Source organism: Adiantum capillus-veneris, chromosome 19 (assembly GCF_014529385.1).
Source record: "Adiantum capillus-veneris isolate H3 chromosome 19, ASM1452938v2, whole genome shotgun sequence".
Lineage (NCBI taxonomy): Eukaryota > Viridiplantae > Streptophyta > Polypodiopsida > Polypodiales > Pteridaceae > Adiantum > Adiantum capillus-veneris.
This window is the reverse complement of record NC_140949.1, coordinates 153,897,014-153,911,671: the sequence shown is the minus strand read 5'-3', so window position 1 is coordinate 153,911,671 and position 14,658 is coordinate 153,897,014. Positions and strand designations below refer to the sequence as shown.

General features: G+C 46.3%; 1 protein-coding gene and 1 pseudogene across 1 annotated transcript in view; both read right to left on the bottom strand.

Moving 5' to 3' along the window:
- The window catches only part of LOC147435109 (uncharacterized), a 60,710-nt gene that overhangs the window by 9,780 nt on the left and 36,272 nt on the right, over nt 1–14,658 (bottom strand). The gene's annotated exons all lie outside the window — the stretch shown is intronic.
- LOC147435110 (uncharacterized) lies at nt 4–2,674 on the bottom strand (annotated as a pseudogene).

Below are 14,658 nucleotides of genomic sequence, written 5' to 3'. Positions count from 1 at the left end.
CTCCTATTGAGCTGCCAACAGGTATCCACGTGTTTGTTCATAGCCGGCCTCCTTATAGGGCTCCAACGCCAGGCACGAATGCCTCTCGTCCCACTTGTCCCATGCGTGGTAGCGTAATGAGCTGAAGTCACCCGCTGGGATATATTTATTCATCCAATTCTCGGTTCTTGTCGTCCAAGTCCACTTCTTGAACGGTTGGTTCTTAGGCTTCTTGTTTACCAAGGAGCCTATCCAAGTAGATGAAACCGAGCGGTACTTGTCAAAAGCCCGTGCTCGTTGTCCCCCACAAAAGGCAGGTACGGGTGGTATGTTAAACTTGTGATGGAGAGTTGCCGTCCCTACAGAGGTTGACCTTGCTCCCTTTCCGAGTAACATTCGCATCCTGGTGGCGACGAGGCGCTGCAGAGAGTGAAGGACACGCTGGTCGTGGGCCCCCACAATTTCTACGCCATAACAAATCACTGGATACACGCACGCCTTAAAAACAGTCAGTCGAGACCAGACAGGGATGGCACGGTTCGCCAGTAGGTGTTGACATGCGAAGAGACTTTTCCTCCCCTTGTCTGCTCGCTCTTTAACGATACGTTCAATGGAAAACGTCGAGTCAACGTCGATGCCAAGGTATCTGTACGTTTCACCTACTTCAACCATCTCACCACCCAAAGTAAAGATCCTCATAGAGAGATCTTGCAGGTCGCCGTGGAACACTGTGACCATGCATTTGTCAATTCCAAAGGTCATGCCCCAGGTCTTTGCCCATTCACTTACCTTGTCAAGGCTCGTTTGTAGGCTTTCAGGAGAGTCAGCAAGTAGAACCAGGTCGTCGGCAAAAAGGAGTCCTTTTATTCTCTTGAGGAGGTTAGGTACTTCCAGGCCCCATGTTTCCCCATCTGCGTCTAAAATATCATTGATGTATATATTGAATAGACAGGGCGATCCCGGGCATCCTTGGCGGACTCCCCGTTGCACCGGAATCGAATCCGACAGTTGATCCATCTGTCGGACTTTAATAGAGGTGGACCTGTAGAGCGCTTGGAAGAATCTAAGTGCTCGACCTTGCAGGCCAGCCGCAGCGAGCTTTAGGAACAACGCCTCGTGCGGTACTATGTCGTATGCCTTCTTGAAATCAATGTAGGCCGCATAAGTTGGTTTCCCATCCTTGTGACGGAGTTTCACGATCTCTTTCAGACAAGCGACTTGCCCTGTGCATTCCTCATTAGTACGGAAGCCTGCTTGGCCGGGATTGAAGAAATTCCTCTTTTTAAGTAGCTTAGTGATCCGCCTAATCACGACCGTAGTGAGGACTTTTATGGCAACGGAGATTAACGCGATCCCGCGGTAGTTATCAGTGTTGGTCAAATCGCCCTTCTTGGGAATTGACACAATCACTGCATCGCTAGCACCGGCCGGGATGTCTCCGGTATCGTAAATGCCCTCAATCATGTGCAAGTAAGCCTTGTCCATCTCCGATCGTGGCTTACGCGGATCCGACCTAAGCCCCTTATCTTTCACAAGCAGCTTAAAGAATTCGGGTGGTAACCCGTCACCTTCAGCTGCCTTGTGTCTCTTCAACCGCCGACAGGCCTCCCGCACTTCGTATCAGTTCAACGGGTCACATACTTCAGGCATACCAGGCCAAATGCGCACGTGTTTGTCATACCAAGCAAGAGGATCCTTGCTGGTACCGTCCATATCGACGAAGATCCTAGAGTAGTGGCCCTCCCATACTTGTAATTGCCTCTCTGGTTCCATTACTAGCTCCCCATTTGCGTTCAAAGGTTGATTGGCAATAGTTCCTTGCCCCTTCCCAACAATTTTCTTGAGGTGGGTAAAGAATTTCTTCATTTGACCCTCCCTCAGGAGCTCATTCCCTTTTTCCACGAAGCGCTCGAAGGATCTTCGGTTACTGTCACGGACAGCGGCCTTCGCACGAAGTGCTATTGCCTTGTACTCCCTAATCGCCTACCGGCCAGCCCTAGAGTTCAAACTTTTGGTTCTCACCCTATTCCAGGCTTTCCGGCGCGCATTAATGAGTCTTCGAGCTCGCGGTTCGAGTCGACAACCTGACCTTGGCCTCGGCGGGGGCTTCGTAAAGAGCTCCTGCCTCTTTGGCAATGGATGTAGCAACGGAGACAAACTTGTCATAACACTGTTGGGTCGCACGTCCATCCTCATGCTCGAGGTGCAGCAGAGTATTCCACTGATTGTCATCGAGAAATAGTCTGCAATTCACATCCATCTTACGTGCATCCAATTTGGGTACGGACGGCAAAGTAGCTTTGGCTGCTACTCCCGAATCCACGGAGTGTAGGTGACACACTAGTGGCCAGTGGTCTGACAAATCTATCCCCCTCTGTACTGTATTGTTGAGAAGTTGACTCGCGGCGGACTCGTTCACGATGAAGTGATCGATGTCCGACTTTCCCTTCCCCCACTTGGAATGGTACGTGAGGTTCGAGCCTCGAACCTTTAAGCTCTCGAATCCTCTTCCGCACCTCAGTAGCCACTTCTTCAGCGCCCCCGTCTTCATGTTGAAGTCACCTCCAACAATTACCGGTAGGTTTTTGTTCGAGATGACTCCCAACGTTCGTGCGAGGGTCTTCAAAGCGACTGTCCTGGCTTCGCCCAACTGGCGCTGCGGAATGTACACATTGCCATGAATCCATTGCCTCATCACCAGAAGCGGAAAGGATACTTTGCGTGAAGGTGATGAGAGTGGAATTGGAGAAGCAAGAGTCCCTACACCAGAAGAATTGATCCTCCTCCATCCCCATCTACGCCACAGAATGCACCAAATCCTATGGAGACTTTGGTCAAGTCTATGATGGAGATGATGATACAAGAAGAGGCTCAGCGCGCCGTCGTAGACAGAGAACATGAAGAACGGAGGGCAACTATGGAGCTCGAGCGTGAGCAAGCACGCCAAGCTCAACGCATAGCGGTTGAAGAGAAGAGGGCAGCTAAGGAGCTAGAGCGTGAGCAAGCACGCGAAGCTCAACGCATAGCAGGCCAACAAAAGCGGGCAGCTATGGAGCTAGAGCAAGAGGCACAGTAGGACCAACGCATAAAAGAGTTGATCCTACCAGTACCCTCCCCAACAAGCGAGCCACTCAAGAAGGCTGGCAAGTCATCACGTAGCACAGGCAGAGACAACGACTCCAACAATCCAGTCACTGAGAATTTGATTTTCAGTAAGTAAGATGGTAAGATGGATGCTTCTGTGATTCATTCTTGGTTGCATCAATTTAATGCATATTTTGCAACTAACAAAAAAACCAGTTTTGACTCCTGCCATGTATTTATCGGGTGATGCCATTAATTGGTATCAGGCCTGGCAAGAGATACAGATGGCCGAGCACCTGCCACTCAGTACCTTGATCAGGTGAAAGAAAGTTGGCGAGGCCTCAAGCAAAATGGCACTCCCGTTATGTCTTTTTCTAACCGTATTTTGTAGATAGGTGTTCAATTGCGCAAGTCGAATGAGGCTCACAAGGAGGCTTTTCTGTTTGGTTTGGACGAGTACATCAAGTACGACTACAAAGAAACCACTTCCAACACAAAAACATGAACATACCCATTCCATGTAAAGTGACTAGAAAAATACTATTCCTTCGAACAAACTATGCATGCGATGCAAATGAACAAAGTGATGGAGGGCCAAACCGTACATCAAACACATGCAAACAATGGGGTCGAATCTCGACTTTCTGATCTAAATCAATTAACTGTGGCACATCACAATGGAAATGCCTACGCTTTATGCTCAATCTTTCTTGTGCTCTTTCTACAACTGTGTCGTGCCAAGGAAGAGAAATGGAATGTAACTTCCTTGAATGCATACTTTTCAGCTTTTCATGAATAATCCGCATACATCCGTGCTCATCCATGAGTGAAACGTGCTCAACGTACAATATGTCATGCCTAAGAAAAGGGATCACATAAATAAGCTGACTAAAATACAGGAAACGATGACGAATGAAACACTCGTACAATACGTGCTGACTAATCATTCGAACACATAGTACTTCCTGTGGGGGTTCTTTGGACCGAGGCTCGAGAGTCAAGATCGGTTCTTCATGATTGATCGAATCTTCCTGTGGGCGTTCTGTGGACCTCGACTCAAAAGCCAAGATCGGTTCTTCATGATTGATCGTCTCTGCAATGAGGTTAGCTTCACTAGAGAAAGTATCAACTAACACATCATCCTTGTGAACAATCACATCATCTTCATGTAAACCATCATGCTTGTGAGAAATCGCATCTTCATCATGCAAATCATCATGCTCATTGTCATCCAGATCATCATGCAAATCCTGTGTGTCATGCTTTGGAGAAGAAGAGACTAAGAGTCTCCTTTTCCCAAATCTCTTGCATCTGTGTCTGCACTTGAGAAAAGGTCGCAACATCTCTTGCATTCTTGCTTTGTTCTCGCGACCAAATCGTGCTAGTCTTTCTTTGTTCTCGCGCTCGTGCTCACGCTCTATGGCTTCCATTTTTGCGTCGTATTCACGATCTATGGCTGCCATACTTTCTTCGTAGGCCTTTCTTTCTGCTTCTCTTGCTTCACGTTCGAACTTGTTGTCCATAAACAACTGCGTCAACTCCTTAATAGAAGTTAGTGCAATCCTTATGGTAGATGGGAAAGGAAGAGGGTCAGAAAAAGCTGTTGGTGGGGAAAATTCTTCTTCGCCTCTCTCATGCTCATCACCTTCAAGCGAAGTATCCATTCCGCTTTGAGTGATGACCATCCACTGAAGTCAAGGGTTCTTGTGGGTTCTTGTGGTCTTGGGTTCTTAAGTTCACGAGGAACTTGGGTTCTTGGGGGTCTTAGTTCTTGGGTTCTTGAAATTCTTCTTTAGCTTGCAATCTGTGTTAGAGAAGGATCTTCTCTTCACCCGAGTTATGCTCTTTCCCACGGGCGCACCCCTTGGCGGCCTTGCGCTCACACCAAGGTTGCTTTTTCCCACCTCACGTCGATTGGCCAGCCGCTAAATGCACGGTCCGCTCTCAATGAATGAAAAGAGGCACAAGGGGAGGCTGGACAAGCCCTTCTTTCTTGGGTTTCCTGTCACTCTTCAAAAACACGATTAGGAATCCACACGCCCAAGAAATCTTCGGTTACGTGCGACCGCAACAAGCAAAATAATTTCTTGTGGTTCTTTCCTTGAGTGATACAGAACACTGCCAAAGCTCTGATACCAATGTAAGGTGCAGCGGAATGAATGTTTGCGCTTTGCTCAAGATGAGTGCTCCGAACTGTGCTCAAGGTTCCTTTTGTTCTTATGGAAGGGAAAGCCTTCCGTTCTTAATGTGAGAGTGCTATGATCACAAACAAAGTGAATGGACACTGTACGTGCAAGTGTATGAGACTGAGAGATAGAGAGAGAAGAGAGATACGACACCAGAGACATTGTAAAACCCTCCTCCGAAGGCCCCACTCTCGTCGGCGAGAGTGGTTTGCTTATGATTGCACAATCTGGTACAATGGGAATGCATATGACTGATGCAAGTCTAGGCTATGTCGACGCTGACGACGGTGATGACGAAGTCGACCTAAGGGCTGAAATCTGCAATCTTGTATCTGCTGTCCAAAAACGTTGGGGCTGAATTCTGCTGCGGCGAAAAAACGCTGATTCGGCTTGTCGAAAACGCTGATTTCCTGCGGGTCTTTATGGCTGAAGACTGCACTTCGTGTAGGCTGAAAACTGATGGTCTTTAGGCTGAATCTGGGACTGCTTCCTTGCTGAAAACGCTGCCAGAAGGGAGGGCGATCAGGGCTTTTTACTAACGCTAGAGCTGAGGTTTACTTGCGGTGAAGATCTAGGATCAAAACGCTAGGCTTGTGATCTTGCTGTCGCCGGAATCTACAAAGCAAATCGTTGGCTGATCTGGTGATGAAAACGCTAGGTCTTGGCTTCTGCTCCAAAAACGCTAGGTCTCTTGGGAGGGTTCTGCTGAGAAGGTACCAGTTGAGCGGTGCTCCTGCTGCCTCTTCTACCAAATAGTGCTAGTCTAGGTTTGCTTCTATATAAACTTACTCAATTTGCCCTACCTACTTTCCAACAAAAGTCACTTAAAAATAATAAGTGAAAAATGTCAAAAATAGGAAAAATAGGCTAAATGCACTGGAAAATTCCCCTGAAGAATTCTGATGGATTCTTATGGGAATGCTTATGATCATGTTGTGTGCAACTAGAGGATGTGCATCTACACTAAGTGACTGGGCATGCACGGTCTACGAATAGATTCACAAAAGTGCCAGATCACTTCCTATTCTAGACAGACTTGACTGAACTGAACCCTTATCATGTTGTAGCTTGTCCACGGACACTTAGGGTTGGATGTGTCACGTGACATACCCTCCAAGTGAGGTACTGGTACCGAACTGTATAGCGTCGAGGGAGATCGCCAATAGCATCCGGAATCCTGGAAGGGACTCTTCGTCGGCCCACCCTGATATGTGGGTCGTGCGGTACTTGAACTTCATAAAGGTCTACAATGCCTTCTTCTTTGGGCCGCGCCGAAAGTGACACAAAGTCATATGTGGCTCCTTCAATGCTTCAACTTCATCGAGAGTCGTGCTTCTTTCTTCTTCAAGAATCTCCATGGCTGAAAATTCCTGAAACCATTTCCAACACAAAACCATGAACATACCTATTCCATGTAAAGTGAGTGGAAAAAATCTCGTCTTCTCTAAAGACTGTATGCAATTTAGATATCATAGAACGGAGTGACAAACCGTTCATCAAACACATGCAAACAATGAGATCGAATCTCTCTCTTTGGATCTAGAGCAATCAACTATGGCAATTCACAACGGAAATGCGCATGCTTGGTGCTCATACTTTCATGTGCTCGTTCTATGAATGTGTCATGCCAAGGAAGAGACATGAAATGTGACTTCCTTACATACATACTTTCGAGATTTTCATGAACAATCCGCATACATTCGTGCTCATTCATGAGTGAAACGTGCCCAACGTACAATATGCCATGTCTAGTAAAAGGGATCACATAAAGATGCTGACGAAAATACAGGAAACGATCACGAATGAAACACTCATACAATGCGTGCGTATCAATCATGCGAACACATAATACTTCCTGTGAGGGTTCTTTGGACCTGGGCTCAAGAGCCAAGATCGGTTCTTTTTGAGGGGGTTCTTTAGACCTCGAATCGAGAGTCAAGATCGGTTCTTCGTGATTGATCGAATCTGCTACGAGGTTAGCTTCGCTAGAAAAAGCATCAACTAACTCATCATCCTTGTGAACAGTCACGTCATATTCATGCAAATCATCATGCTTGTGAGAAATCACATCTTGATCATGCAAATCATCATTATCATCCAAATCATCATGCTTATCATTGTCAATCAAATCATCATGCTTCTCACAATCATGCAAATCCTGTGTGTCATGCTTTGGAGAAGAAGAGACTGAGAGAGTCTCCTTTTCCCGAATCTCTTGCATCTGTGCCTGAGCTTGAGAAACGAGTCGCAAGAACTCTTTCATGTGTTAGTCGCTCTTTTCTTTGACGGCAGCTGCCATTCTTTCTTGGTGTCTGCGCTCCATTTCTGTTTTTCTTTCTGCGTGTCTGCGTTCTATTTCTGCCATTCTTTCTGCATGTCTTGCTTCGCGTTCTAACTTCCTTTCCATAAACATCTGGTCTAAAGCCTCTCCATAGGAGTTAGTGCAATCCTTGATGTAGATGGGGAAGGGGGAGGGTCGGAAAAACCTCCTGGTGGGGAAAATTCTTCTTCGCCTCTCTCATGCTCATCACCTCCAAGCGAAGTATCCATTCCGCTTCGAGTGATGACCATTTTGAAGTCGTGGGTTCTTGTGGTCTTGGGTTCTTAAGTTCACAAGGAACTTGAGTTCTTGGTTCTTGGGGTTCTCGAGGTTTTCTTTTACTTGCAAACCGCGTTTGAGAAGGATCTTCTCTTCACCCGAGTTCTACTCCTTTCTGCGAGCGCACCCCTTGGCGGCCTTGCACTCACACCAAGGTTGCTTTTTCCTACCTCACGTAAATTGGCCGGCCGCTAAGTGCACGGTCCGCTCGCAATGAGTGAAAGAGGTACAAGGAGAGGGTGGACAAGCCCTTCTTTCTTGGGATTCCCGTCACTCTTCAAAAACACGATTAGGAATTGACACGCCCAAGCGAACTTGGGTTCGTGCAACCGCAACAAGCAAAAAAAAATCTTGTGATTCTTGTGGTTCTTTCCTTGAGTGATACAAAACAATGCCAAAGCTCTGATACCAATGTAAGGTGCAGCGGAATGAATGTTTGCGCTTTGCTCAAGATGAGTGCTCCGAACTGTGCTCAAGGTTCCTTTTCTTCTTATGGAAGGGAGAGCCTTCCGTTCTTAATGTGAGAGTGCTATGATCACAAACAAAGTGAATGGACACTGTGCGTGCAAGTGTATGAGACTGAGAGATAGAGAGAGAAGAGAGATACGACACCAGAGACGTTGTAAAACCCTCCTCCGAAGGCCCCACTCTCGTCGGCGAGAGTGGTCTGCTTATGATTGCACAATCTGGTACAATGGGAATGCATATGACTGATCCAAGTCTAGGCTATGTCGACGATGACGACGGTGATGACGAAGTTGACCTAAGGGCTGAAATCTGCAATCTTGTATCTGTTGTCCAAAAACGCTGTGGCTGATTTCTACTGCGGCCGAAAAACGCTGATTCGGCTTGTCGACAACGCTGATTTCTTGCGGGTCTTTATGGCTGAAAACTGCACTTCCTGTAGGATGAAAACTGATGGTTTTTAGGCTGAATCTGGGACTGCTTCCTTGTTGAAAAACGCTACTAGAAGGGAGGGCGATCTGGGCTTTTTACTAACGCTAGGGCTGAGGTTTACTTGCAGTGAAGATCTGGGATCAAAACGCTAGGCTTGTGGTCTTGCTGTCGCCGGAATCTGCAAAGCAAATCGCTGGCTGATCTGGTGATGAAAACGCTAGGTCTTGGCTTCTGCTCCAAAAACGCTAGGTCTCTCGAGGGGGTTCTACTGAGAAGGTGCCTGTTGAGCGGTGCTCCTGCTGCCTCTTCTACCAAATAGTGCTAGTCTAGGTTTGCTTATATACAAACTTACTCAGTTTGCCCTACCTACTTTCCAACAAAAGTCACTTAAAAATAATAAGTGAAAAATATCAAAAATAGGGAAAATAGGCTAAATGCACTGGAAAATTCCATGATGGGAATGCCTATGATCATGCTGTGTCACATGACACATCCAGCCCTATGTGTCCATGGACAAGCTACAGCATGATCAGGGTTCAGTCAGTCTAGATTAGAAGTATTCTGGCACTTTTATGAGTCTATTCGTAGACCGTGCATGCCCAGTCACTTAGCGTAGATGCATATCCTCTGGTTGCACACAGCATGATCATAAGCATTCCCATCAAAATCCATCAAAATCGTTCAGGGGAATTTTCCAGTGCATTTAGCCTATTTTACCTATTTTTGACATTTTTTACTTATTATTTTGAAGTGACTTTCCAACAAAAGTAGGTAGGGCAATTTGGGTAAGAAAATATATAAGCAAACCAAAGTTAGCATTAAATGGCAGAAGAGGCAACAGGAGCCAAGCTCAGCAGGCAACTTCTCAACAAGACCCCTTGGCGGTTTCCCCCTCCAAGCAAGAACTTCATCCCCTAGCGTTTTCTTCAACAACCTAAGCCTGGCGTTTTTGAAGAAGCATCAGCTTGGCGTTTTGCATCAGCAACATCGCCACAGTACACCCTTTCCCTAGCGTTTTGCATCAGCATCATCGCCACAGATACCATCAGCCAGCGTTTTTGAAAGGCTACATCAACGTAGCGTTTTTGATAGTTTTCAGCAGCGTTTTCAGCCACAACAGCGCAGCGTTTTTCAGCCGTGAAGAACCTGCAAAAGTCAGCCCTAAAGAGTAGTAGATTCGGGCCGGAAAGACCATCAGTTTTCAGCCTAAAGACACCTCAGTTTTCAGCCCTAAACCTGCAGATTTTCAGCGACAAAGACCCACAGAAAACAGCCCCAAAATCAGCGTTTTTGGCTCAAATCGCAGATTTCAGCCATAGCGTTTTTGGACAGCAATAGAAAGATTGCAGATTTCAGCCCTTAGGTCATCCCCGTCATCATCGTCGACATAGCCTAAACTTGCACCAATCACTTGCATTCAGTTGCACCAGTTTGTGCACTCGTAAGTAGACCACTCTCGCCGACGAGAGTGGGGCCTTCGGAGGAGGGTTTTACAACGTCTCTGGTGTCGTATCTCTCTTCTCTCTATCTCTCAGTCTCATACACTTGCACGCACAGTATCCACTCACTTTGTTCGTGATCATAGCACTTTCCATTAAGAACGGAAGGCTCTCCCTTCCATAAGAACTAAAAGGGACCTTGAGCAAAATATGGAACACTCATCTTGAGAAAGAACAACATTCATTCCGCTGCACCTTACACCGTGTACAACCAAAGGATATGCATCTACACTAAGTGACTAGGCATGCACGGTCTACGAATAGACTCACAAAAGTGCCATATCACTTCCTATTCTAGACTGACTTGACTGAACTGAACCCTGATCATGCTGTAGCTTGTCCACGGACACATAGGGTTGGATGTGTCACGTGACAAAGGTGAAGCGGAAGTGAATGTTGAACTTTGCTCAAGATGAGTGCTCCGAACTGTGCTCAAGGGTTCCTTTTACTTACGGAAGGGAGAGCCTTCCGTTCCTTTAGTGAGACAGTGCAATGGACAAAAACAAAGTGGCGAACACTGTGAATGAAGGTGCATAAGACTGAGAGATAGAGAGAGAAGAGAATACGACACCGGAAAGTTCTCAAACCCTCCTCCGAAGGCCCCACTCTCTATGGCGAGAGCGGTCTACTGATGATTGCACAAATCTCTACAATGCTTTGGACTTGCCGATGATGTCGACGACGATGAGGACGACAACGAGACGGGCTGAAATCTGAAAATGCTAAGGGCTGAAATCTGCAAATCTTTATCAGCTGAATTCTGACACTATGTCGGTGACGATGTCGATGACGACGATGCGACGACGACGCGCTGAAAATGCAGATGCTGAAATCTGCGTTTTCTGGGCTGAATCTGCAAACTTAGCAGGATCTGACAGTGCGGCGAGGATCTGCTGCGGGAAGGTGAGGTCTGCGAGGTTTGGGACTCTACTGCGGTATCTGACTGCTGAAAACTGAAAACGCTGGTGTTTCTTGATGTTCCGTCGCGGTGAATCTGCAAAACGCTGAAGTGTGATGCTGATGCAAAAACGCTAGGACTGAAAATGGTCTTGCTGTGTGGAATCTGCTGACGCTGAGGCTTCTGTTTGGTCTGCTATCGCCAGGGATCTGCAAGAACGTTGGCTGATTTGGTCCAAAAACGCTAGCTTTCTGCTGTGAAGCAAAAACGCTAGGGCATCTGGGGGTTCTGCTGAGAAGTTGCGTGTTGAGCGAGTGCTCTTGCTGCCTCTTCTGCAAGAAAGTGCCAACTCTGGATTTGCTTATATATTATCTTAGTAAAATTGCCCTACCTAGTTTCCAACAAAGTCACTTAAAAATAATAAGTGAAAATTGGCTAAAATAGGGAAAATAGGTCTACGCACTGTAAACATGCCCCTCATGGGTTCTAATGGAAATCTGATGATCATGCTGTGTGCAACCACAGGATATGCATCTATTCTAAGTGTTTGAACATGCACGGTCTGCGAACAGACTCACAAAAGTGCCAAATCACTTCCTATTCTAGACTGACTTGACTGACTGAACCCTGGCCATGTTGTAGCTTGTCCACGGACAAATAGGGTTGGATGTGTTACGTCACAGAGGGCTTCCACGTTATTTTCTTCGATTGACTAGCGGTACTACATTCAGCAGAGTACCATGTAAGTTGTCTTCTAGTCCTTGGTTTCCTTGTCCGCTTCTTACAGCTTTGGATGGTGTGCTTTAGCTCATGGTACAGTTAGTATCTTGGCAAATGTTATCTTGAGTCACTTCAATGGTTGCTTTGTCTTTCAGATTTGTGGTGTGATGGTGCTCTTCCTAGTGCATTCGAGCAGTAGTTTCCGTGTTTTGTCTTCCAGATTTTTCCCTGAAGATTATACCATTCTGGACACACCTATTTCCCTTATCCCTAGACTAGCATTGTCTTAAAGCGCTGACGTGGAAACTCAACTAGAGAGCGGGGCCTATTATAAAGTATGCGAAGAGGCCGGACCAAAGCAACCCCTAAAAATACTGACGAGGCAAAATTGCACGGACGCCCAGATTTTGCGCTGCAAAACACAGAACTGTACAGACGCTCTGAAAATCGAGGGTCACCCTCATGGGCACCAATTTTTGGCTCTAAAAAGCTTTTTGAAAACAATGCTTTTCGAGGACAAGAATCTTTAAATACAAGCCTTACGGACTCTTTTTGGCATTCTTGCATGTGCGGAAGCACAGACAGAGCTCCCCTGCGACGATTGTAACTTTCGTGAAGCAATATTAAAGGAATCCAAGAAGCGGCGCCAAGGTCTTGGGACCAGTGATCTGGGAGAGTTTGTGAGAGAACTCCAAAAACTATATGAAGGAGTTATTCATAGATGCCATGAAGTTTAGGGTTTGAAAGGAAGTCCATACAAAGAAGCCCCACTCTTTCTTCCTTGCACTCACACACACAAAGGAAGAACACAAAAGAGCATATCAAAATAACACAAAGATGAAAACATCAAGGCTATGGTCGTATCATATCATGGGTAATATGAAAGGGTTAATACATGAATTAATGGCGTTCAATCTTTGCCGATCAAACAGGCTACGTGAAACCGGCCCGTGGGGCGGTAGGCGTTGGCTTTCACCCAAAATTCTTTACTTTAGACACACACACAGAGCACTTTGCAAAGGGAACCTACGACAGGAATTAACACTTAAGCGCACACACGGTTCGGAAGCTAGAATGCTCCGCGCAGACGCCGACAACCTGTAGGCCCCAAAATTGGCGCCCCTTTCGGTATTTCTTTATTCTTTGAGAGAGTAAATTACAAAGTAGAGTCCTGGGAATCCTTTACATGTATCCCGCTAGATACTACCTGATTTTTCGGCAACATAACAATCCCAAAACTTGCGCGAAACTCTCCCTTTCCCTTCAGAATTCTCCCTTCCCCTTCAGAATTAACAACCTTGAGTGCTCCGAACTGTGCTCAAGGTTCCTTGGAAGGGAGAGCCTTCCGTTCTTAATGGAAAGTGCTATGATCACAACAAAGTGAATGGACACTGTGCGTGCAAGTGTATGAGACTGAGAGATAGAGAGAGAAGAGAGATACGACACCAGAGATGTAAAACCCTCCTCCGAAGGCCCCACTCTCGTCGGCGAGAGTGGTCTACTTATTGATTGCACAAAGTGGTACAATGACGATGCAATGGACTAATGCAATCTGGGACTATGCCGATGACGACGACGGTGATGACGACGATGACTTTAGGGCTGAAATTTGTGGTCTTCTATCTGCTGAATTTCGGGACTGTTTCGATGGCTGAAAATGACTATTTTGGCTGCGTTTTCGATGGCTGAAAATGGCTATCTTCTGCAACCAACTAGGGCTGAATCTGCTGCTGTCCAATAGGGCTGAAAACGCTGACCATCTGATGCGGTAAGGGCTGAAAACCAAAAACGCTGGCTGTTCTTCTAGCGTTAGTGAAAAAAGTTGGCTATCTCGGAGAGCTAGCGATCATGGAAGACTGAAATCGCCAGGGATCTGGTGTTGATGATGATCAAAAACACTAGCTTGAAGGGGTTGGCGATGAGGCAAGTTGCAAACGCCAGGTGCTTGTGGTCTTGATGGGTTCTTGCTGAGAAGATGCCTGTTGAGCGGGAAGCTCCTGCTGCCTCTTCTGCCAGAAAGTGCTAACTTGGGTTTGCTTATATATTTACTTAGCAAAATTGCCCTACCTACTTTTGTTGGAAAGTCACTTAAAAATAATAAGTGAAAAATACCAAAAATAGGGAAAATAGGCTAAATGCACTGGAAAATTCTTATGACTGAATCTGATGGATTTTGAAGGGAATTCTGATGATCATGTTGTATGCAACCAAAGGATATGCATCTACGCTAAGTGATTGGGCATGCACGATCTACGAATAGACTCACAAAAGTGCCACATCGCTTCTAATCTAGACTTGACTGGACTGACTGAACCCTGATCATGTTGTAGCTTGTCCACGGACACATAGGGTTGGATGTGTCATGTGACATCTCCTCCTTTTCAAAGTGAGGTACTGGTACCGAACTGTATGGCGTCGAGCGAGATCGCCAATAGCATCCGGAATCCTGGAAGGGACTCTTCGCCGGCCCACTCTGAGGTGTAGGTCGAGCGGTACTTGAACTTCATAAAGGTCTGCAATGCTTGCTTCTTTGGGCCACGCCAAAAGCGGCACAAAGTCTTCACAATTTCCTTCGATGCTTCAACTTCATCGAGAGTCGTGCTTCTTCCACCTTCAAGAATCTCCATGGCTGAAAATTCCTGAAACCATTTCCAACACAAAAACATGAACATACCTATTCAATGTAAAGTGAATGGAAAAAATCTTGTCTTCCTCAAAGACTGTGCATGCAATGTTGATGAACCAATAGACGGAGTGCCAAACCGTTCATCACACACACGCAAACAATGAGATCGA